Source organism: Poecilia mexicana, unplaced genomic scaffold (genome assembly GCF_051168715.1).
Source record: "Poecilia mexicana isolate PSO_F unplaced genomic scaffold, ASM5116871v1 scaffold_15, whole genome shotgun sequence".
Taxonomy (NCBI): Eukaryota; Metazoa; Chordata; class Actinopteri; order Cyprinodontiformes; family Poeciliidae; genus Poecilia; species Poecilia mexicana.
Genome location: NW_028263384.1, coordinates 27,407,278 through 27,431,780, shown reverse-complemented (window position 1 = coordinate 27,431,780; position 24,503 = coordinate 27,407,278). Strand labels below are relative to the sequence as shown.

Genomic DNA, 24,503 nt, shown 5'->3' with positions numbered 1-24,503 from the left:
TGTTGGAGAATGACTGAAACATTTTAAGATTTACGGAATCTCGGTTAGCTGTCAGAGCGGGGGCTGAACACCAAGCACTATAGCTAGCATTAGCTGGTATTTCGCCAGTGGACATAAATACAGTATAGTAATATTCTAATCACAAAAATACACAGTAATATGTCCATCTTACTTGCGAAAAGTCTGTCGAGCCCTCACGTCAGTAGTCCGTCGATCCGATCAACAATATTCCGCAGTGCTGAAGGCATCTTCTGCTGTTTTGGTTGAGCAAAGCAAAGTGTATTTGCGCCGGAGCAGCCAATCGTGGGGGGGAGGGTGTACTCTTTTATTATGTCTATGCTTCGAAGGATCAGTTTCTCAGGGCCCTTGAAAGGATGCAGAGCCTGAATTCGGACACAGCTATTTTTTGTTATAGACTCCCCATAGTGGTCTGGAGCACTTCCGTTTTCAACACTTTTTGTTTGCTGCATTTAATTCGGGGGGTGTTTTCTAATTCGGGGGTGTTTTCGAATTCGGGGGTGTTTTCTAATTCGGGGGTGTTTTCGAATTCGGGGGTGTTTTCTAATTCGGGGGTGTTTTCTAATTCGGGGGTGTTTTCGAATTCGGGGGTGTTTTCTAATTCGGGGGTGTTTTCTCTTTTGGTGCGCATTTGCACCTGTCGGCCACCGTACGAAAAGCTTTGTGCCAGTGTTAACGAAAAAGTCCACATCGCCCGTCCATACTGTTGTGAACCCCTTCAATGTTGTAGTTTACGTCCGGAAATTTTGCGCATGCGCACAACGTTGGGAAGAAAAGTACTATTTTAGAGAGTTGTTCGACAGAGGTCGAACAACGCTGTTAACTAAATAAAACCTGGAGGTGTCTGTATTATTCATTTAGTGCAGTGCATCTCAAAAAAAGGGAAAAATACCGCAGAAAAACCGTTAAGGAACAACTCAATAACACTTTTTCCCCTCACTCGCTGTGTCGGCTACGCTGCACGCAGACCCATTGCCATAGCAACTGACAACAACGACACTATATTTCAGGATTCAACGAAAAAAAAGGGAGAAAAGAGCGCTGAAACGTTTAGAACATTCAGTCCATTACAGGTTTAAAGCTTTTAGTCACGATGTTTATTTTGTGATTATTAATAAGTGATCGCCGTGGTTGATTAGCCACCGCTGCTATAAGCTAAGCTAACACTGCGGTGGTTGTTAGCCACCGCACCGCTGCTATAAGCTAAGCTAACACTGCGGTGGTTGATTAGTTAATCTAAACACCTGCTCTACTGGTGATCTGTCAGAGTTGGTGTTTATGTCGCCTTTTTTTATTTTTTAACTGAACCGAAACACACTGAATGCTACATGTTAAGGTTGTGGCAGTGCAAATCGCTGAGTGTCTACAAAACCATTCACCACAATAAGCATTCAAAGCATGTAGCATTGCTCCTGCATGACGGCACAGTAAATATTACAAGCATACCTGAAAGTTATGAATAATTGTGTCTGTTCTAAGCTGTCATGAGCCGTTCCTGTTAACTGCCAGAGGATAAAATATTATGCGATGTAATAATCGTGTATGAGTCAGTCACGGTCATGGTACAGAGTGTACTGACAGAAAGGAATGTTCTCCTCATTACGTAGCAGCACACCTTTACCTGACATCTACCGTTCAGCAATTGTCATCTTACCGCTGGCATAAATGGTCACAGTGTGAAATTATTCTCCAGCAGCTATGTAAACATCTTCCCTTCAGAAAAGCTGAACTCTTACACATTAATTCAGTCACTTTGCAAAAATATCTTATTTAAATATATTTAATACGTGAGAAAGTAAGTTTTATACATTCAGAGGTTAAATATGAATATAGTGTGTGCTATGATTGTCTAAACAATAGAAAATTAAAGTAGGGTCAGTTATTTAGCTCTACTTTAATGTCAAACTGAAGGCCTGTGGGCCAAATTTGGCCCGCCGTAGCTTTTTATGTGGCCCTCTATGCTCCAAATTACATCAACAAGTCCCTCCAGTTTTTCCACAAATCCACAAAATTCACACAAATTCAACAAATCCCCACATTTGTCTGACTTTACTGCAAAATTTTCATTGGGTTTAATTGACTGCTGCCTCAGCCTTGATGTCAAGTTGGATTCAATGACTGGTAAGGTCAGTAATAAAAACCTCACACATTAGTGCAAATATCATAAAAAATTCTTACAAATATTTCTAAATTAGCATCACAAAATCTGTGATTTTAATTGGAAAAAAACACAAAAAACAATCAGAAAATCCTGAAGGGACTGGTCAGAGTGAAAAGATGTTCAGTATTTAATTTTAAGGAACACAAATAAACAGCTATTTATTGATATTCTAACAGCTTAATGGGTTTTATCAATACATTCTGGCCCTTTAAGAACATTCAGTTTTAATTTTCCCAAAATGTAAGCGAGTTTGACGCCACTACAGTTGATTACTGGGCCTGAGACGAACACAGAAGGGTTACATTTACACAAAACATGTCAAAGAAAAGCATATGCCTTGACTTTTTCCATATTTTTGAATTTTTTTTAACTAAACCTGTAAAGTGGAATGAAAAAGATCCTTTATTTCCATTTAATATCTCTAAATAAAACCCCAAAGTCTCTTAAACGCACCATCTCCACGGTGAAACATGGTGGTGGCATTATCATGCTGTGGGGTTGCTTTTCTTCAGCAGTGACAGGAAAGATGGATGGAGTCAAATAATCCTGGAAGAAAAGGCTGCAGAAGACTGAAGACTGGGGTCAAAGTTCACCTTCAAGCAAACAATAAGATCCTACACATGTTTTAGATCACCAGGATGTTTATGTGTCATAACGGACCAGTCAAAACCCAGGCTGAAAATTCAACCGCTCTCCATCCAGTCTGACGGAGCTCGATATATTTAAAAAGAAAATATTTTAGATAAATATCCCAAACTGATACGGCTGTGACTGTATCGGAGCAGAATACTTTATAATTTCTGTTGATTTATCACATAAAATCCAAATAAAAGATGCAGACGTTTGTAGCTCCAAAGTGTCAAAATCTAGAAAATCTCAACGGGTATTAATGATTTAATTAATATGAAAAAGCTGCTTAGTTGCAGTTTGAACACTGCAAAAACACAAAATCTTACCAAATTATTTTGGTCAAGTTTCTAGTGCAAATATCTTATTACACTTGTAATAAAACAAAGCTAACTTACACATAACTTTTCACCAAGTTATAGGAGCTTGTTTAAAGTAAATAATTCCTTTATATTCATTAAAAAGTTTTAGTTATAAGTGAAATAATCTGCCAGAGGAACAAGACGTTTTAAATTATAATTAATAATTTAATTTAATGAGTAAGTCTTTTTGACTGAGTTTCTTCTACAAATATGTTATTTCACTGGAATTAAAACAAAACTAACTTACTAGTAACTTTTCAACAAGATATAAAAGTAATATTCAATAATTGTTCAATATTGTTGCAGATTTAAATTATATACCTTTTTTTCTATAAGTGAAGTAAAGCTGTTACTTTTTATCAATATTCAATCTTTTTTTAACTTAAAACAAGCTCCTATATCTTGCTGAAAAGCTACATGTAAGTTAGTTTCGTCTTAGTTCAAGTGTACAAAGACATTTGCACTAGAAACTCGACCAAAATGTTGTTTTTTCAGTGTAGTTGGCACAAGCAACAAAAAAAATGTATGTGAAATCACATGAGTGCAAACTGAGAACACAGCATGATTGCGCATGGCTGGAGGTGTCTGGTGTTTTCTGACTCTTATTTCTGCAGGTCCTTCTGCTGCGGTGACGACTCTCATTCCTCTGCAGCCACTTGAAGGAGAGCCGGCTCAGCAGACCCTTCGGTGCAGCCTCACCAGCTCAGAGAAAAGACAAACAGAGGGAGGGAGCGGGACCTCCACCCCGGAGCAGAACAGCCGCACCGCAGCCATTATGAGCAGATTTAATGGAATCCAATGGGGAGGATGTGGCTGGCCAGCTCAGATACTGTTTATGTAACCGTGAAGAGACGCCTCACAGAAAACACAGGAGTCAGGATAAAGCTATCTCCTCTTCTGTCTTCATGCCAAGCTGAAAGGAAGTGAACAAGATTTACACACATATGACTGTTGAATGCTGCTTGGGTGTAAAATATCTGAGAAAAGCTGAGCTGCAAGATTTAAAAAGTAAGAAAAAGTGAAATTGCTCTTTTCGCTGTGTTAGCCTGCCCCCTAGTGGCGGCCCGTCCGCCCCCTCCTCCGCTCTGCATGAAGTTCTCCTCCAGGTATTAGTGCTGCGGGAATCTTTTTGCCTTGAGTGAACCAAGCAGATGTGGAGGTGATGATGACTCTACAAGTCCCCTTGTCCTCGACTCTGGGAGTTTTCCCACACTTAATGTGCCGAGTCAGCTGAACTTTGGAGAACAACAAGTGCTCGGGGAGCAGGACTGGAGCTTACGTGTGATTGTGTGGATGGTGAAAGATGCAAAGTTGATGGCAGCTCAACAACCCCTACTGCTCTGTGGAGGAGATGATCAGGCAGATACTCACCCATTTATTTTGTTCATCGTGAGCCACAGATTCTTTTCTTTCTGTTTTTCTCCACATGATTTATTTTAATGTGTCTTTTCTGAGAGTGCTTTCACGGTAGACTCGGTTCAATTGGGGACCAAATTTGCAACATTTGTTATACTTTCACACTGAACTGTTCCCCTCCTCGCCTGTGGTGGCGCTACACAAAGAACTAGTGAAGGAAACGACATTAAAACCTCTAAAGAAGACATAAGCGCAACTTCCTTCACAAAATGTAAACAAAACCGGAGTGGCATCAGATTTTAGGAGTTGTAGCATTTCTCTTTTGTCTTTGGTAAAAGACTACAAGTCTCTCACTAGCAATTGACTAGCACGGTTATTTTGATTGGAATTACCCAGAATGCCCTGCGTTGTAGTCCACTTCCTGCTTTTTAGTACTCTTTTCTGCTTGGTGTTCACATATGCATTCAAACTGGACCAGAGTTCACTTCACTTTGCTTTGCTTTTTTTGGGTTGATCCCAGTTCGATTCCCCCCAAAAACTGGATTTTCTAGACAAACACATTAGAGCTCAATTAATACAGACTAAACAAAATAATTATTAAAATTATTTTAATAATTCAGTTTGAAAACAGACATATAGATAAATACCACGTTAATTTTGATTATGTCTTACAGCTAATAAAATCTGAAATCAATTTTTTTAGTACGTTACAATGCCACATATAAAAGTTTTAGAAGACAGTAACACAAACATGGTTTCTAAAGGTGGCTGTTTATTGTGGTGTATCAAAACATCTGGAATGTTGAGTGGAAGAAAAAACTGATTATCAGGATGATTATGAAGCAAAACCAATCAAGACCCAACTGTCTTGTGTGTATCTGTGTTAGACTCTCCTAAAGCAGAGAGAAGATCTGACATGTTTTTACCTGAGCAAAGAAAAACAGCTGGACATGAACCTGTCTTAAAATCGAGCTCTAAGCTTTTTCTAGTCTATTTCTCATCTGTATTCCCTCACCTGGACCACATCCTAACAGGACTGTTGGACACTTTTCCAAAATGTTTTTATCTTTCCAAAATACGACAGGTTTTAGTAACAACACACATTAACAGTGGAGTGTACGGTTAGCATAGTGGCTAGCAGAGAGTTGCTGATGGATCTGTCTGAAAGCAGCGACCTCCTCCGTTTCCCACAGCCGCGTTAACGAGCCATCGTGTGCCTGTCACGTATGTCTGGGTTCGAACGCCACAAGTTTGGCTCCAGTGGCGATAAACTGGAAGAATCCATGTGTGCAAACACTGTAAAAACAAAACATTAAGTTTAATGAACCATTTCAACTTAATTCTCAATTAGTTGTTTGAACTTATCTTAAATAAGTGGCATGAAAGATTGGATAAGAAAAGGCTATGCAAGTTAATCTACTATATTTATAAATTTGAGTCCATCCCAAAAAGTTGAGTATTTGATGTCCCATAATGCATTGTGGCAGCTAATTAAACCACTTGTCATAAAAATTAGTTTTAAGGCGAAAACTTCAAGAATGAGCATTAAAGCGCTTATTAACCATTTATTTAGTATTTCACATACATTAAACCATTTCAGTGAATTAATTTTATTTTTATGTAACGAGTTTATTGTTAAAAACCCCACTAAACTTCAGGTTGTGTTTAAGTAATTATAACATTCAGATTTATTAGGCTATATTCACTAAAACTGCACAAGTTACTCCACCAGGTAATTTAACGAAAATTTTTAAGGTAACAATTACATATAGAAATGTTAAATCAGGAGAACTAATTAGGTTTTTATGGTAGCGCATTATCATGTCATTACAACTTAGTCAAAACGATCAGGTTTGCCGAGTTGTATAAAATACAGCTTGAACATACTAACATTTTAAAGTTTTGAAAAATTAAGGTTTTTCTTTGATGCAACAAGTTTGCTTTTTTATTTTGTAAGTTGCATTTTACAGTTAAAGATCTACACTGTTGATGTACAGGAAGGGATGCAACAATCGCCGATTCCAGATCTTTAAAAACATCTGTAATCTGACCTGCTTATTCCGATTTAAGCCTTTGCAGATGTTTTTTTGTCAGAAATGTTGCTAAATATAGCAAGACAGTGGCTGAGTTGACAACAGTGGGTCGATTATTGTTCATCACAAACGTGCAGACATGACCTGGAGGTGAGTCTGTCAGACAAACGTCTCAACATAATATAATATTATATTATGTTGACGTCAGGATAATATAATGTTGCCAAAACTTTTGCCACAACAACATATTTTTAATCAAGTAAAAGTAAAATGTAGCAGTCCAAAAAATTGAGTAAAAAGGTATTTGGTAAACAGTCTACTGAAGTACTGAGCAACTGATCAAATTATCAATCATCTAATATTTAAAAATTACATCATCAGACGGACCAAAATATGAAGTTACGTGGAAATGTTGGTATTTTAAGGATGAAAATTACAATAATTCCTGTAAGCAACAACAACTAATAGAAAATGTTTCCAAATCAGTTTCTTTCAATAAAAAACTCATGAAAGTTTAATAAAGACTGCAGGTGTGTCTCTGCGTCTGGTGAATTTTTGGTTAAAACATGTTTGTTTTTCATTCGGTGGGTAGAAAATCCAGAAATTTTACTCAAGTAAGAGTAAAAATACTTCATAATAAAATTACTCTAGCAGAAAGTAAGTAGGAAAACTTATCCTAAAAGTAAATTGCTCCCCATAAAACGTACTCAAGTAAATGTAAGTAAAAACCTAACTGCCTGCACAAATAAACAAAGCTGGAGAAGAGAGAAAATGGTTTTTATTCCAGATCTGATCTCATACCCAACATACGGCATTTAACGAATATCATCCATGCCACCTTGTGTCAAAGCGACATCCCTGCTCTGGTTAGCATATCGCTACATGAGCTGAGAAATCTCTGGCCGCTGCGTCTTTCCTCCATTCCTCTGTCAGCCATCCATCTCTGGGAGTTGAGGGAGTGAGGAGGAGTGCGGTGAGAGATGTGCACAGAGAGATACAGAGGAGATGGTCTCTTCATACAGCCGCTGGCCACCAGCCAGGGACATTCTGTGCTGGTTTGTTTGTGGGGGGAATAGAGAATACATTTCTCTTCCCCAGGAATCTGACCTTCCTGTCTGCCTCTTTAGCCAGTTGCTGCCCAATCTGGCTGCTTTCTTTCCAGCTCAACTTACTAGAAAACCATGTGAAGCATCAAACTACAAAACTGATGGAATGACAGCAAATATTTACATTTGTTATTTTTTAAAAAGAGAGAATAAAGGAGTACAGGGTGCATCAAGATGGTCGTTCATTGGCAGTGGTGGAGAAAGTACAAATTAACATACAAAAACCTGATTGAGTACGCACTTGCTTTTGAAAATACTTAAAGTATTGGAAGTAAAAGTACTTGTTGAATGGATTTTCCTAGTGCAATGATCCAATCTTTCTCAAACTGTGGTTCCAGGAACGCAGGTGGTCCGCGGCACAGTGCATGTAAACAACGAGACGCTAGCTCAAAGTGCGCTGCTATAGTTCGCTTAGCAAAGGATTTTGTTTAAAAATAATAATAGATAAGTGCTTTACTACCAAGTCACTAAAAACAAAACCTGAAGATACCAGTGAAGGTTTCTCAGCATGAGTAGCAGATCTCTTGTTTTTGAACACAGACATGCTGTGCAGTAAAATGGTGACGAGAGGCTGAGCAGCGCTGCGCCCCGCGCTGACTAACTGCATCTTAATACCTAAAATAAAATTATTTATGCTGGGAAATCTACGGGGTGAAAGGAAATGCTTGCTTTTGCCAAAGCAATGCAAGTCTATTTTTCTTATACTGCACTCATAAATTACAAAAAGCCCTAAAAGGTTATTAGTGAACACAATACTTGTAGTTTCTATCATTGGAAGATAGAAATGATAGAAGCAGATTCTGTAAACGGATTACAGACTCTGAAAGTATGAAAGAATCCATACTTTCAGAATCTGTAAATAACTCAAAACAACTTGTTTGTGGTTTTATTGTGCCAGTCACAAAACGGCTCCACTCGACATTAGGAGGGACAAAGACAATGAGATACGAGAAATATTTTAATTTCTCTTTGTATGTATTAAGATGTTGTGTCATATTCTGTCAAGCTTTTCTCCGCAGCCTGATGTTTGGTTTGATTAATTTTATACACACTGTGGTGCAAAATGCAAAATGTCCGATGGTTTTCACTTCATAACCTGCAAACATCAGTTTATCAGCTTTGAGTTTCTTCTCTTGGGTGTTTTATTGGTTATGATGTTTATTGTTTGTGCGTTGATGTTCAACTTTATTTATATGGTGTTTAATGATAAAATGCACCATTAATCTCAACAAAGCTCAAGTGATTTTTTTAGCATGCTGACAGCTAACATTGTTGTGAATGCATTTCTATTTTTGCATGTAAAGGGGGTAACTGAGATAATTCAGGATGCATCTCAATGCGTGAACGGTCGTTGGCTTTAACAGCATTTCTCACTTCTTTGAACCAAACCCCCCCGGCTGGAGGCGGAGGCCACTCAGACTTTTCCCTTTTTGTTTTTTCTAATTGTGCCAGCAGATCCTTCCTGGCTTCAGGGTTACAAATGTAATAATTATGTCATTTGGGGACAAAAAGCCTTTTTTTTTTGCATGTTTCCCAACAGCAGATAGGATGTGTTTCCCAACAGCAGATAGGATGTTTAACCTCGATGTAACTCTAGTGCAATTAAAGCTTTGCAGACAGAAGTCAAATTTATTATTTATAGCACATTTCAGAGACAAAGCAGTTCAAAGCCACCAATTATAAAACATTTTGTGAAATGCCGTTATCAATCCATCAAATATATTGATCAATTTTCCATGTATTGATAATGAAAGGCAACTCCAACAGGTGGGTTTTAAAAGGAACTCAGTGTTTCAGCTGCTTTGTTCCAGATTTGTGGTGCACAGAAGTTGAATTCTGCTTTTTGATGTTTGGTTCTGGATGTACAGCAAACCAGACCAGAACCAGAAGACCTGAGGGGTCTGGAAGGTTGCCATGACAACAGCAGATCTTTAATGTATAGTGGTGCTGAGCCGTTCAGTGATTTATAAACTAACATCAGTATTTTAAAGTCTAAAACTGGGTGATGTGCGCCATCTTCCTGGTTTTAGTCAGAACTCCAGCAGCAGCGTCTGGATCAGCTGCAGCTGGAGGTTTGACTTCTTTAGGCAGACCTGTAAAAACTCTGTTGCTGTAATCATGTAACTAAAGATAAACACATTTAGCTCTTTAACACTGTAAATGTTCTTCAGAGGAGCTGATAACACCAACAGGTCATATTCTCACTGCAGCCTGCAGTAAAATCTGACTTTTTTTTAGCGCAGCTGTTCATATTTCCATGCAATATTGGATTTTTATTCATTAATTTTATTTCTTAGAGTGAGATTTTAATGCTTCAATAAAAGATTCATTTTTTGCTTTTACTGTTCTTTATTGGGGATGACAATTTTTCATATGTAGACTGTCGGACTTTGGCCTCACATGAAAGGTGTGTTCCCCTATATTCTCATTTTTAAAGAGTAACTGTTTGGATATGGAGAAATGTGTCTGTGCAACACATATTCAGCCTCCAGGAAACTCTACGAAAACGCGTATTGCTTATTAAAAACCCTCTAAACATCGTTAAAGAGTAAAATGCTTCAATTACATCAATTTTATAGAGATTTTTATTGACGCCGACAGTCTTGGATTTCAGTGATTTTCCGTTGTCAGTAAAGATTTACAGTTTGGTGATTAATTCACTGATCTTTACTGTGGGTAACAAAAATCACAGATACACCGGATATTGAACAGTTGTACGCAGGCTTAAAACATTAAAGCCCCTCTTGTGTGTAGGTGGAGAAGGGCCAAACTGGCTCCGTCTCTTCCTGCGCAGCTGTCAGGATTACTGGAGTGTTACATTTTCACAAAAACATTTGAGAAGTTTAAAGGCGGGAAAGAAAACAACAACAAAAAAATCCACAACCACCCCTGGATGTGGAACATGGTCACTGGGAAGAAGTAAACAGAAACATGCTGAAGCATTTCTTGCTAGCAGAGTTGCTTCACATGCAGCTTTAAGGATGATGACATGCTGATGAATATGGTGGAGGTATATTTACCTGCCGCCCTGCGTCTCCTGCCTGTCGCTCAGCCTTTGTCGACCGCAGCGCCGCCCTTGACAAACAGCCTAAACACAACCAGCTGTGGCCTCGCAGCTCCGCTTCTCAGACACGCAAAACTAACTACATCCAGAAATACAGTTTGATATTATACAGTGGAACAATCTTTCCAGTTATTTCCTCCTCTGTTCTGTCTTCTACTTGCTTTCTATTATTTTTTTTTTCTCCCAAAGGTTTTGAGGGTGTGTGTAAATTTTATACGACCGTGGCTTTGGTGAGTTTCTCTTTTTTTTGTGCAAGTACATGTTGCACAAACATCATTCAGTCCAACTATCAATAATAGCCTCTTTGTTAGAAACATATTAGAAGCAGTAGACCTCTCTATGGCCCTTGCTGTGCCATAAACACCACATATTAAGCAGCCTAAATTGGCAATATGTAGCACAAATCTGACAGTTAAAAATGTTCTTTCAACAGTGCCTCTGGCTGGCGAATATCTGCAACAGCTTCTCGAAGGTTTTAGTGAGGGTGTGTGCATAGACTCTGATGACAGGAAAATGTGCTGTGAAGTGTGGAGATATTTACAAAGTATGAGCTGAACGCAAATCAAACGGCATTAAGATAACTTTCAACGCTTTCAAAAATTAAAAGAATAGAGTGGAGTGTGGAGTGGGTTCGTTTGGCGTAAACAGCGGAAAGTCGGCCAGTGATGACTGACGGCGTAAGAGTGTCTGAGGTGTGAACTGTGGTTCAGCTGGTTGTGGCAGTGAAGCACATGACAGGGAAAACAAAACTTGTCACAGGTATTAAATATTGTCACTCAGTGCGAGTGCATTTGGTGTAACGTAACCCTGTTCTTCTCAGACCGCAGTAAGAGTACCAGCGGCGGTCAGGGAGTCCACAAATACGCCGGAATAAAAGCATTTACATATGGCAGCGACCTTTTGGACAACTTTGAAATTAAAGCGGTTTTATTATGTAAAACTTACATTTTGATCTGTTTGGCACTTTCATTTGGGTTTCTACTGCTTCTAAAAACAACCCAAGTGCTTCAAAAAAAAAAAAAAAAAACTGACATTTTTTTGCAATAATATTTCTGTGTCTGGAAAAGGAGATGTTTCAAAAACGACCAGAATGCAATGTTTCAAATCAGCAAAGTGTGTTACCTAGCAACCCCAGCAGAGTTCCACTCGTTACCTAGCAACCCCAACAGAGTTCCACTCGTTACCTAGCAACCCCAGCAGAGTTCCACTCGTTACCTAGCAACCCCAACAGAGTTCCACTCGTTACCTAGCAACCCCAACAGAGTTCCACTCGTTACCTAGCAACCCCAGAAGAGTTTCAGCATGTTTGGTCAGCTAGTTTTACTGCTGTATGTGCTGTACAATGGCTGCTGGAAAAGTCAAGTGTTTTTTTTTTATTGACTTACCATCTAGAAACCACTTGCGACATTCTTGTTGGCTGTGCAGGAGGCTCTACTCCCACTTCTCAAATATGTACAGTTGTATAATTGTGCTTCTGTTTGCAGCCATTTTCACATGTGACTGTAAACGTTGATTTAAGCAGCAGCGTATTTGGATTTAAATTGACAGTAGGTCATGAAACAGCTCATAGGCAGAACTGACCAGACTAAAATCTCATTATGCAAGAATAATTTTGTGTAAACGTTTTGTGTAGCCATAGACTTAACGTGATAAAGGAAGCATAACAGATCACCTTATAACAGTATTGGTTTTTATTTAAGAAAAAATTCCAGGTTGGCTCAACACTCCATGTGAACTAAAGATGGAAACTGAGAAACATTTAGTCATTACATTCACCCCTTAAGGTAAGTGCTTGGTGACTGCTGTGTAAGTGAGTGAGGGTATACTTAAAGCTGCTGCACACACACCTGTTTCAGTGGCCACCTGTTAAGAATAATTACTTTAAACCTGACCAAAATAACTTTCTCTTTACTTTTAACTGAGTAAAAATAAACTGGAAGTCCTCCAAACTGCACCATCCATCCACACACTGCCAAAACACAAAATATTAAATATGTTTCTCTAGTTTCTGGTGCAAATGTCTAAGTATATTCAAAATGAGACAAAACTAACTTTTCAGGAAGATATAGAAGCTTTTTTGTCAATAATTATTTAACATTAAAGTATTAGTTCAACTGGAAGATTTTTTTCACTTGTAACAACATTCTCACTTGTTATAGGTTTTTATCAACATTAAGGAGTTGGTGACTTAAAAAAGGCTCATATATCTTGCTTAAAAGTTAGTTTTTCTTTATTTCAAGTTATTTCACAAGAAACTAGACAAAAATAATTAGTAAGATTAGATAATATGTGCTGAACCTCTAATTCAGTTTGAACTGTGTGAACTGAGCCCAGTTGGGTTCAGTTGTACTTTGTCAGGCAACACAAATTAAAGTCGCGGTGCCCAGGTTGATGAAAGTTCACCTCGTTTTTATTAAGCAGAGACTAAATGAAAGATGCTTTCCATAACTTTGATCCCAATATGTATTCACTGTTTAAACTAGAAGGGCATCAAATGCGAAACATAACATCTTTTCCCTGAAATCTTTTATTTCCTTACATTTAAATACACCAGAATACAAGGCAACATAGGAACCGGTTCTGCTTCACGTTTAAAGAAAAGCGTACAAGCAGCCATGCGATTCAGCTGAAGATTAAATAAATCACGGCAAAGACAAAACCGCTTCAAAATAGTTGAAGGAATCAAGATTTAAACTGTCTGTGATATTCTGACAAGTGACAGCAAGGCCAAGTGTGCAAGCGCCAAGAACAGCTGAAAATGTGTTTTTAACGTTTCCCGGAGAGGCTTCAGCTCTTCAAACCTGTTTCCAACAGCCTGAGGAGATCCATCATTTTACAAGCAGACTGTTAATTAAAATGCATGACAGCTTCAAGGGTGGGAACCGAGCCAAGTGGTGGGACACGACTAACAATGCACTTTGTGCCTCCAGGTGAAAAGTTGCATGTTGAGACTTCAAGTTCTGACTTGCAACGTTCACACCTTAAGAGTATTAGCAACTGAGCAAAGTCTGAGCAGGTTTTTCTTATGAATGGGGAACACACAGGGCTGCTGACAGTGAGAGGCTTAGAGGCCATACATTGTTAATCCAACATGCTCTCAGTTCAAGTTGTCTTTAGGCCTCTAGATCTCAATGGGTCTGTTATTTTCCACTCTGGGAAATGCATGAAAAAAGGAGCAGCAGACAGTTGAAAAAGCATCTGATAGTTGCTGTAGGAGGAGGAGGTCATGTTTAAAACAAAACTTCTCCGGTGAGGAGGATGATGTTTGGGGAAACGTTGTGGCATCAGTGGTTTGGGGACCTATAGGCCTCTGTTTTATGTGTTGGACCACATTTATTAAGTTTCTTATAGTTAATGTTCTCAGCTTCGTGTTTTATTTTGGTAAGTTTGGCGCTTCCTGTTCCATATTCTCTTCACTTCCTGTTTCCTTAAGAGTTTCTCAGTTGGTACTTGTGTACTGTAATACCCCCCACAATTACCACCAGATATTTTTGGTCTAGTTTCTAGTGCGAATATCTCAGCACATTTGAAATAAGACCAATTATGATGTAAACTCACATGAATGACATAAAAGCTGAGTAAAATGTGATGTTTTATCCAGTTGAAAACAATCAGACACACATCTGATTTAGTTCCACATATGGAAGTGGCACAAACCAGATTATTTTTTTATAAATAAGATTATCACACTGTAAAACCTTTGAAAGTGGTTATACTTGAAAATAAAAGTCCACCTGCTGCCTTGAAAATGCAATTTAAGTCAACAAGAAAACTGTTTTAACTGTTTAATTCAAAAATTAAAGTTCATGAAGTTGATTTAACAAGAGAAACGTTGCCTACACATTGTTTTTTAAAGTTATTTAATCTTGAATTATGAGTTTTAACTTGATGCTGCAATTTAAATCAAATTATTTCACAATATGCAAGAAAAAAACCTGCCCTCATCTAAAGAGCCACATTTCTCTATTATTTTACTCACAATATGAAGTTAAAATAACTACTTATTTTACTTTAGAATAATTTAAATTCTTGTTTCAAATCACATGATTTGATCTGATAATTAATTTTAACAAACATCACAATTAATTCTGCTCAGAAGCATTTAGAATGAACATTAAAATGAACATTTGCCTTAAGAATCAGATGAATGTAACGCACGTCCATCTCAGGATACACAAACGTGCCGCTAAGCATTCTGGGAAATAGTTCCCACTCCTGTTTGTTTCTTCTTTCAGTTTTTTTAACTGCTAACCTAAAACCTCTTGGAGGTTTGACAAAATTAACTACTGTAAGTTTATCTTTCATAAACACACATTTAGGTTCAAAATCTAAAACTCACTAAATTTATTTGACCTAAAGAGTAAAGATAGTAGACACAACTAAATGTGGCTCAAATGTTTCACTGCATTAGGATACTTGTATCACTTTTCTACACATAACTTGTATGCTTTATATTATCTTAGTGAGTTTATTAACACTAGTTGTCAAAATGTTTTTGTTGTCAGCGTCATCACGCCACTCTAATTCTGTCCATCTAGAGTTTTTCCAAAACATTGAATTTGGCTTCAGAAAGTCAAGCTCATTTTACTCTGGGAAATTAAAGCGCTGATATACCACCAAACTACAGGTGCAGTCAAACACTCTTTGGCTCAGACACTGAGAAAAGTAAAACCATCGCAGATTAAGCTAATTATCATGGTTGTTGACATCAGCAGAATTTTTTTACGGAGAGAAAAAAAAGCATAAAACGTAAAAAGCATTGTAAAAGAAAGCATTTTCTTTATTGCTCAACTTTACTCTCACAAATAACAGCTGCGGCTGCCTCTGTGGTCTGTTTAGTTCCTGCTCATGCAACCGGCATTAGCCAGGCCATAAACTGTTTGGGTTGTTCTATCCTTTAAATCAAAGGTTTGAATAGGTAAGTAATTCTGGAACAAAATGTATTTATTGCAGAGATTTTTACCAAAAGAAAGAAAAAGGAAATGCAGTGATTTACCAATGTTGGCCTTATAAAAAAAATATGAATTTTAACCAACCAAACGCAGTGGACGTGTATCCATCTTGCTTTAATCGAACCTGTGATTTTACACAATGTCATTAAAACATTTTCCTTTACATACAAACTGCAACAATCACGCTGACTCGTACTCAGCATGCTTAATGTGTAAACGGCTCACAGATCCGTCTTTGACAGCAGCCCCCAGCGCTCTGCAGATGTAATAATCTGCTGCTGGCTGGTTGTTGACTTAGCCATTAAAGGCTGCAGCAGGTCTGAAATCAAAACCTGCTCAACTGTTTTGCTTGGACCAAACACGCCTTGCAAGTGTGCACTTGAGCTACGTTAAAATGAAGCGCTGCAACAATGTGTTGCGCATTACTTTGGAAGATCATCATTCAGACTTAACTCTCATTTGTGAAAATGAGAGGACAGATTAAAATTACTCATGCTGCAGGAAAAAGCAGACCGGATAAAACATGTTTGTAATTGCAAGCAAGTTTTGTGATTAATTGTCCTAGCTCAGGGGAAACTGTAAAGAGAAGAAGAGGTGAGTTGTTCCCATCATCCTGACTGACATTTGAGGTACTTAAAGGGGACCTATTGTGCAAAATTCACATTTTGCAAAGTTTTGTGCTTCTGTTTTGGGTTTCTAAAGCTCCTGAAAACAGCCTAAATGTTTTAGAAAATACACCCCGATGGTTTTTGGCAATAAATTATTTATTGGTGTTTGGAAAAGGAGAGGATTCAAAAACAAATCAGAAATCAGCAGGCACTGCCCAGCACTTTGCCTAGCAACCCAAATGTAACTCCGCTCTTTACCTAGCAACACAAGCTGAGCTCCTGCAAGTTTGGTCAGCTGGTTTTACCGCAGTACAATGGCTGCTGGAAAAGACAAGTGTTTTGTTGTTGATTTACCAACCAGAAACAACATGCTGGATTCTTGTTGGTTGTGATTGAGGCTCTGCTTCTGCTTTTCAAACATGTACAGTTATATAATTATGCATCTGTTTGCAGCCATTTTCACATGAAGTGTAATCATTGAGTTGGGGGCGTGGCCAGCAGCTGATTATCTGGATTTAAAGTGAGAAGACGCTTTAAAGCTGAACTGATCAAACTAAAATCCAATTATCTAAGAATGATTTTATACTAAAAATGTAATGGACATGTTTTGTATAGGCCACAGATCTATTCTAACCTTTAATACTTCATTCAAAACTATTTTTCTAGAAGGTTCCTGTGTAGCTTGCAAAAGTCTCAAATTTGATTTAAGAAACTTTCAGGTATGGGCAAGTATGAAAAATGAGAGTTTAAAAAATATTTTTATTTCCAGACTGTATTATCCCACCATTGTCTCAGAGCTTAACTGTGTCACCTGTCGGGTGATTCATGAACTCGACTGCTTTTCATTTCATGGTTTCCTCTTTTTTTTCCTTCTCCTGTTTTGCTTTGACATTACAAAGACATTTTTGACAGATTGTTGGGACAAGGTATATATTTCTTCCAGACAGACTTTCAATGGGCCTCTTTAAATTTAGTCTTTGTTTTATGGAATCAAAGTGAAGCATGATCTAATTTCAGGAGGAAGAAATGTGAAAGGAAAGTTAAATAAAATAGTCACAGAAAAGGGAAAAGAGCAATTCATGACTCAAGGCAGAACACGTTTCCTGAGAATCAACACTAATCTGATTAATTATGACTCACCTGAAGGTAAACAGAAAGATTATGACAAAAGATTAATCCTCCAGATGTATTTTGTGATTTGCATGCAGACGATATTGTTAAGGTGGAACAGAAAATTGCCTGAGATGTCGCTTGTACTTTCGACAGAACAGCTGTTGGCCCCATGGCTCTGCGGTAGAACGCAGCAAGGTGTTTACTAATGTCCAATGTGTTGACAGGTGTGCAATAAATCATTTTCATTCCAACATTTAGAGTTACACTCAAGCACAGTCTCTTTTACAGGCTTGTCAATAACAAACCCAGTGAAATACATTAAAAGTTTAAAAATATGGAGCTCTGCACGCCACTGAGTGAAATAGTAAGTTGTTCTTCTAAGACCACACCAGAGGACCGCCTCCCTCACCTGAAGCAAACGAATTGTTAATGACTAGGCCTTTGCAAAACTCGTCAACGTGCCAAGGAGGTAATTCAGGCTTTAGGTGCGTTGGAGCAGAGACGCATCCAGAAGTTTCAGGAACTGGAGATGCAGACCTCTGTGTTAGGCTACGTTCACAAAGCACAGAAAAGAAGGTCTTCATGATCAATTCAGATTTTGCGCGTTCATTTATGGTACTAATCAATGCAATCAAACTTCTGTGGGAAAAGTTTACGACTCCAAACTGTCCAGCATTTTCAGAAGAACTCTTTACGGAAGTAATAATGGATCAATGGATCGTCTATGGATCAATTTTAAAGTTTATTCAGCAATGAGAACCATTGCCACAAGGTTATGAGACAAAGGAAGCTAAAAAGAAAATACAACTAATAGCAACGGCCTTTTGTGACTGTAACTTCTGCAGAGAGTCTGTTTTGATGCATAGTCAAAACTAAAGTAATGAAATAACTGCAGTCTGATTTTTATTGAACGTGTTTCTTCCTATTGAGCAGCGAAAGTAAATAAAAGGTGTTACATGGCTTTAGCTTTAAGTATTTACTTACTGGAGGATTTTATTGCTGCAGAGCAACAGCCACAGCTAGCTCCTCACTTCAGTGGCTAATGGAGCCGGACCGCTCAGCTCAGCGCTGCTGTTGGTCTTCCTACACATTGGGCTGAACCATTCCAGTCCAATGTGTAGGACGGGGAATACATTGTTTTGAACTGCCCATGGTTTTGAGAGTCTCATGAGTTTCATAAGCTAGCTGGACACTGACGAGGATCGCTCTTAGCGCCGTTTTTGTTTCACCAGAGCTCATTGATGACTTACCAGTTGCCTGGTAGGACATCAACTACAGGCCACTATCACATAGACGAGTCTCTGATTGGTTAAAGCTCCACGTCGAGCGGTGAAAGTTCGTGTCTGATGTAGGACGTGCTTGACGCTAAACGTACTTGAAATGCTTTAATCGCGCAGAGCTTGACATGCGAAATGCACCACGATGCGCCTCCACATAGACTTTGAATGCAAACCAGACGCGCCTGACGCTCAAATTGCGTCTGGCGTGAACGCAGCACGAGTCTGGTGAACCTGAAGAAAGTGGCCGGTCGATGTACATGTTGCCTAACTTAGCACAAACTGTGTTTTTGTAACAAATATCACACATCAGGAACAATTCAGAGCTCAGCATCTTCATTGTCGACAAAGAAACGGATTAGCTGACCTTCTTACAACCTTGACATCAAACTGCACTCTTACTTTACTTTTTGTTTGAACTGATTAACTCTTAACACAATCTGACAGTAATATCACTCCTGTGTATCTATCTGCTGATCCCTAGAAAAATAAAATATTATTTCACCAGCAATTATTATCATTCCAGATGACCCAGCTCGGTTCCAGTTAAAATAAAACCTCTTCCATCGGCCTCGCCATTGTCCTCGGAAAAACAATATTTTCCCTCTGAATTAGCTTGATGGAATATGGACCTGAAAACAGACACAAACAGGCCAAGACACACAGCCAGGCAAACAAAGAGTGAGTCAGCTGGTCGGCGCATAAACAGGAAGCAAGCCGCTGCACCTCGAAGTTCATCATCAGACCTCCCAAAGCTTCAGCGCACAAAGAACAATGCAAGCAAAACCCTCAGGATATATTTACTTTCTTAAGCACCCATGAGTGAGGACATATCTGCGTGTGATTCTTTATACCCCCGGTGTTTGTGTGGGTTGGTGAGTGTGTGATGTTCGTTGTGTTGATAAGGAGGTTAAACAATCGGGATGGAGTAACTTCCTGGTCAACATTGAGGGATAAGCACCAGACGAGAAAATGGGAGTAAAAAAAACTGAATTTCATTTTACATCTTTTTACAACTTTCAGCAAGTGTTTGACAGAAATTCAGAAATGAGCAAAAAGAAGTGTAAATAGAATGGAATATACAGGGTGGGCCATACGTTTCCATGCATAGGAGAAGGTAAAATGTATATGTTTTTATATTTCAGATACCTAATAAGATATTATACTGATGGCTGGATCGGGAAGCAGTCGCATGGTTGCACGAAACAGAAAACATGGAACGAGCCTCACACACGACACTGTGGCAAAACTTATTTGCAAGTTTCAGAAAACTGGAAACGTTGCAGATCAACCACGAAATGGTCCACAAATGAATATGAGTATTCAAAACAATGGCAATAATATAGAGGCAATTATATAAATAAAAACGGTTGTCCAAAATAGAAGGTTTATTTTTTCTGTGTATGGAAACATATGGCCCAGATGTAGAGTAGAAATATACATTATTGTCCCCCTCCAGGGAAATTCAGGCATATCAGCATCAAGTTAAAGGTGATTTGGAGAAAAAAAGAAAAATAATACATTACTGTTATTTAAAAAAAAACATCTCAGATAAAATGAAATGTGCAACTTTTCACTGCAAAAACTGAAATATGAAATTGTTTATGAAATAAATATAATAAGTAACATGATGGCTGACACTGTGTCCTACTTAAATTCGAGGTTTTGTTAAGGTTAACAAGGTCAGTCTGTCAAACGTGTTTCAGAGTGAAGGTAAAATCACAGATGTCACAAATTAACAGCCCTGTTAACAGTCTGTTTTCTTTTTGTATTTATTTATTTTTATGAGGCTTCAGGCTTCAGCATGCCTTTCTGCTGTCCTAATGATGGCAGGCGGTTTTCTGTTTGTTGTTTTTATGAACAGAATGAGTCACGGTTACAGACCGGACCTGTTGGCACACGCTCTGATGGGACCAGATCCAATGTCATCCTGACACCTTAATGGACTTCTGCCACGTTTACACCAGCACTCCAACACTTCTAGATTTATTTATTTTTTGTCTAATTTAGACAGTTTTTAAAGTGTGTTAACTAGTTTTTATTACTTATTATTCTTTAAATATTGTCTACACTATAAAATCACAAAATCTTACCAAGTATTTTTGGTCTAATTTCGAATGCAAATAACTTAGTACATTCAAAATATGACAAAGTTAAAAGTAACTTTTGACCAAGATATAGAGGCTTGTTTTAAAGTAAATAATTTCTTAATATTGATGAAAAAGTTCTAGTTTCATTGGCAGATAAATTAACTCAAAACATGGGAAAAAATTTTATTATAAGCTAAATAATCTAGCATAAATACTCAAAAAAATATATTACAACCAACTGGCTGGCATTTTCTCAAAACCTTTGCAGACTAGCATAGAACCGCCAGGAGGATTACGGAGTGCCGTAATTTGCCGATGCGTGTATTTAAAAAAGGCTAATTAATAAATCCATAAACACAGAAACAAGAGGTATCGCTTCTCTACTCTCACCATGTTTTAGCTAGTTTCGGTATAATGATATAGTTTGAGTTAATTGTAATTTTTTCCCCATTAATGCCATGTTTATTTACTTCAGCTAACAAAAATGTTTTTCCATTTCCGGTTTTCGTCATTTTGTTCGTTTTAGTCAACTATAATAAGTTCGTTGCCCTTAACCGGCCACAGGTCGACCTCTGCTTAGCTTGGAGCCGGCCAGAAACTCTCCCAGTCGGCATCTTTGACCAACTTTCTTCATAACTGGTTAAGCTCCAGGCTCTGGCACGGCTACACACGTAAACCTTTGCAGATTAGTCTGGCGGTGAGCTTTCTGATGATTTTTTCATTTGAAGTGAAGAGGTCTTATTTCAGTCCAGAACATTCTCAATATTTTTTAAGCTTAATTGACCACAAACGTGACTTTTACCTTTTTTTTTTCTCTCACCCCACTCCAGTGATTTTTCTTTTTACTGAAACAAAGAGGGCTTGTATGTATGTAGTGTCTGGGGATTATGATTAACTATTAGATAACCAACGACCAGAGAGAGATGAAAGGAAGGAGAGCAGCAAAGAAATATGGGAAAAGATAAAGGGAGGAGGTGTGCAAGGAAAGAAATGGAAACTGAAAACAAGTCTCAACAGCTCTTCTTTTGTGTGGCATAATTTCAACATCTTGCACCTTTTTATTAATCTTTATGCTGTTCTGGAAAAAGAAATCCAACTTGAAACCATCATGTGAAAGTGTTGTGAGAAATTAATGACAGACAGAGTAACCAAAAACTTTACTTGAGTAAGAGTAAAAAAGTATTTGGTAAAAAGACTACTCAAGTACAGAGTAATTGTTCAACTTAATCATTTAATATTTAAAAATGACATCATTAGACGGATCAAAGTATAAAGGTAAGTGGAAATGTTGGTATTTTAAGGTTCAAAATGACAATAATTCATATACAAAAAACAACAAAATAAGGCAAAATAAAATTTTTCCCAATTTGTTTCTTTCAACAAAAAACTTATGGAACTTTTAACAAAAACTGCAGGTGTGTGTCTGGTGGATGTTTGGTTAAATCATGTTTGTTTTTCATTCAGTGGGTAGAAAATCCAGAAATTTAAGAGTAGAAATACTTCATAATAAAATTACTCAGGCAAAGGGAAAAATTACAGCGCAGTAAAAATACTCCCACATGTTAATTTATTTCAAATAAGTTACTCAAGTAAATGTAAATGAGTAACTAGTTACTACCCAACTCTGATCACAGGTTACACAAGCAAAGCCACAATTGTGAAAAAGCATTTCTGAAACTAAATTCTGGGCCTTGACGTAATGCAGACACGCTGCTATAACTGTGGCAGTGAACAGACTGCATCTCTGCACAGTTAGCTTTCATTTCATTAACTTATTCTGCACGCAGAGAATGATGCTAACTGGGTCACTGCCAGTGCAACATGGTTACTTTGTAGAAACTGTGAAACAGAAAACCGGCAGGTTAAAGGAGCTGCTCGTTGTGTCCATCGGTCTTATATTATGTCTATGGTGTCCATTGCTGTTTCCTCAGACAACTTCTTCGGCTGACCCAAGCGTCAACAACTGGTGCATGTGGCACTGAGCGCCCTCTCCTGGCGAAACTCATTTTGCACTTTTAAATAAAGTGGATTCCAGCAGCAGTTCCTCATCATAAGAGACTTTGGACATAAAAATAAAATGGGGGGCTACTATTTATCTCGTTCATAGTGCCACAAATTTAGGAAAAGCTCCACCTAACTCCATGTTTCGATGTAAATTACAATTTGAGCAAACTGTTTCACATTCAGAGGATCCAGAGCAGTTTATGTGCAGCTAGTACTCGTATATGTGTAATGGAAAAACCACCTATTCACACGTCTTTCCTAAACGAATTGAGTTCCTCTATGTATGCCATTATAAGACTGTTTGTCGGAGGTTTGCTCTACTTCCACATGGCGTCATGTTGATTGACCTAATTATTCACTGTTAAAGCATCCAACAGGTATGTCGGAGCTATTGGCACATTGATGGAAACACTGCAATTGTTTCCATTAATTTCCATTTGTCAAAATTGTGTTGTTGTTTTTTTTGACAAAGTTTTGCACTCATTTGTAATGGAAACACAGATAGTGTAAGGTACTTTGGAGTCCTCTGACTTGATAAAGTGCCACTCATTTACCACTTAGTAAACAAATATCCACACTATGCCCTCTACAAGAACCAAGACATTTTTAAGCTTTGAGTAAACACCACCATGGTTCAAGATTAGTCAAGATTCAGACATAAAAGTTTATTGACTTACATGCAAATATAGCATTGGAAACAACAATATTTAACACTATATTATATGAACTATGTAAACAGTCTCACCTCCAAAAGGAGGTTTAAAAGTGAAGCCTAAAAGCACCAACTCAGTGCGATCTACCTGCTGCTGGCTGACCTTGTTGGTTCTCCAACAGAGTCCCCTGGAGCTGTTTGGTCGTTTTCTCCCAGACTACTGGCAGCTGTTTTTATTTAAAAAGTATTTGTACGCCTCCCAAACTGTACCAACAATAGCCTTTATCAGCCAGAGTTAGCAACTAGCTGTGGAGCATTTATACTGAAGCATTTCCTGCTGAGGGTGGTGCACAACAACGGTAATCATACAAGAACTCCAAGTTCAGACTAATACGACTCTACAATTACGCTGGAAAGATGAAAAGGCAGCAGCTTGTTTGCACAGGTCACCATAAATCAGACAAAGGTTGCTTTAAAGTATTTATTCAAACCCAATTTAACTGGTGCTATTTATTTATTTGCTTTGTGTTGTTTGTAAAAAGCCCTTTAGCTGCTGAACAACTGAACTGAAGGCACAAAGCAACAAAACAAGTTTCTTTCAACCTCTCAGGGTTTTTACCTGTGGTGTCTAGCACACTTCCTAATTAAACCAACTTTGGATTCAAAGATTTCTGTTGTAGTCCGGCAGTACTAAAGGGAACATTTTATGCAAAATTCACTTTTTGCACATTTTTGTACTTCAGTTTGGGTCTCAACAGCTTCTAAAAACACCCCAAGTGACAAAAAACAAAACAAAAAAAAGAACAGTTTGAAGGCAATAAGGTAATGTTTTTTGGTTTCTGTAAAATTAACCGTTACTGTTGAATCACACAGTTGTCTAGCAACCCCAGCCAGGCAAAACAAATCGACAGACAAAGGTGTTTTACTTTTATTTTAAATGCGAAATGTGTATATGGTTTGCACAGTTTTGGCTTAAAGGTGGTAGAACCAGTTGACCAAACTTGCTGGAACTTGGCTGGGGTTGCCAGGTAACGGGCTGGACTTTGCTGGGGTTGCCAGGTAACGGGCTGGACTTTGCTG

At 38.1% G+C, this 24,503-nt stretch overlaps 1 long non-coding RNA gene across 1 annotated transcript in view; it reads right to left on the bottom strand.

The window, feature by feature from the left end:
* Positions 1–5,115: 5,115 nt before the first annotated feature.
* Positions 5,116–24,503, bottom strand: part of LOC106904327 (uncharacterized) — a 110,206-nt gene continuing 90,818 nt past the window's right edge. Inside the window, exon 4 of the long non-coding RNA XR_015765439.1 lies at positions 5,116–5,820. This is a non-coding gene — a long non-coding RNA (uncharacterized LOC106904327). The remainder of the gene's footprint in view (positions 5,821–24,503) is intronic.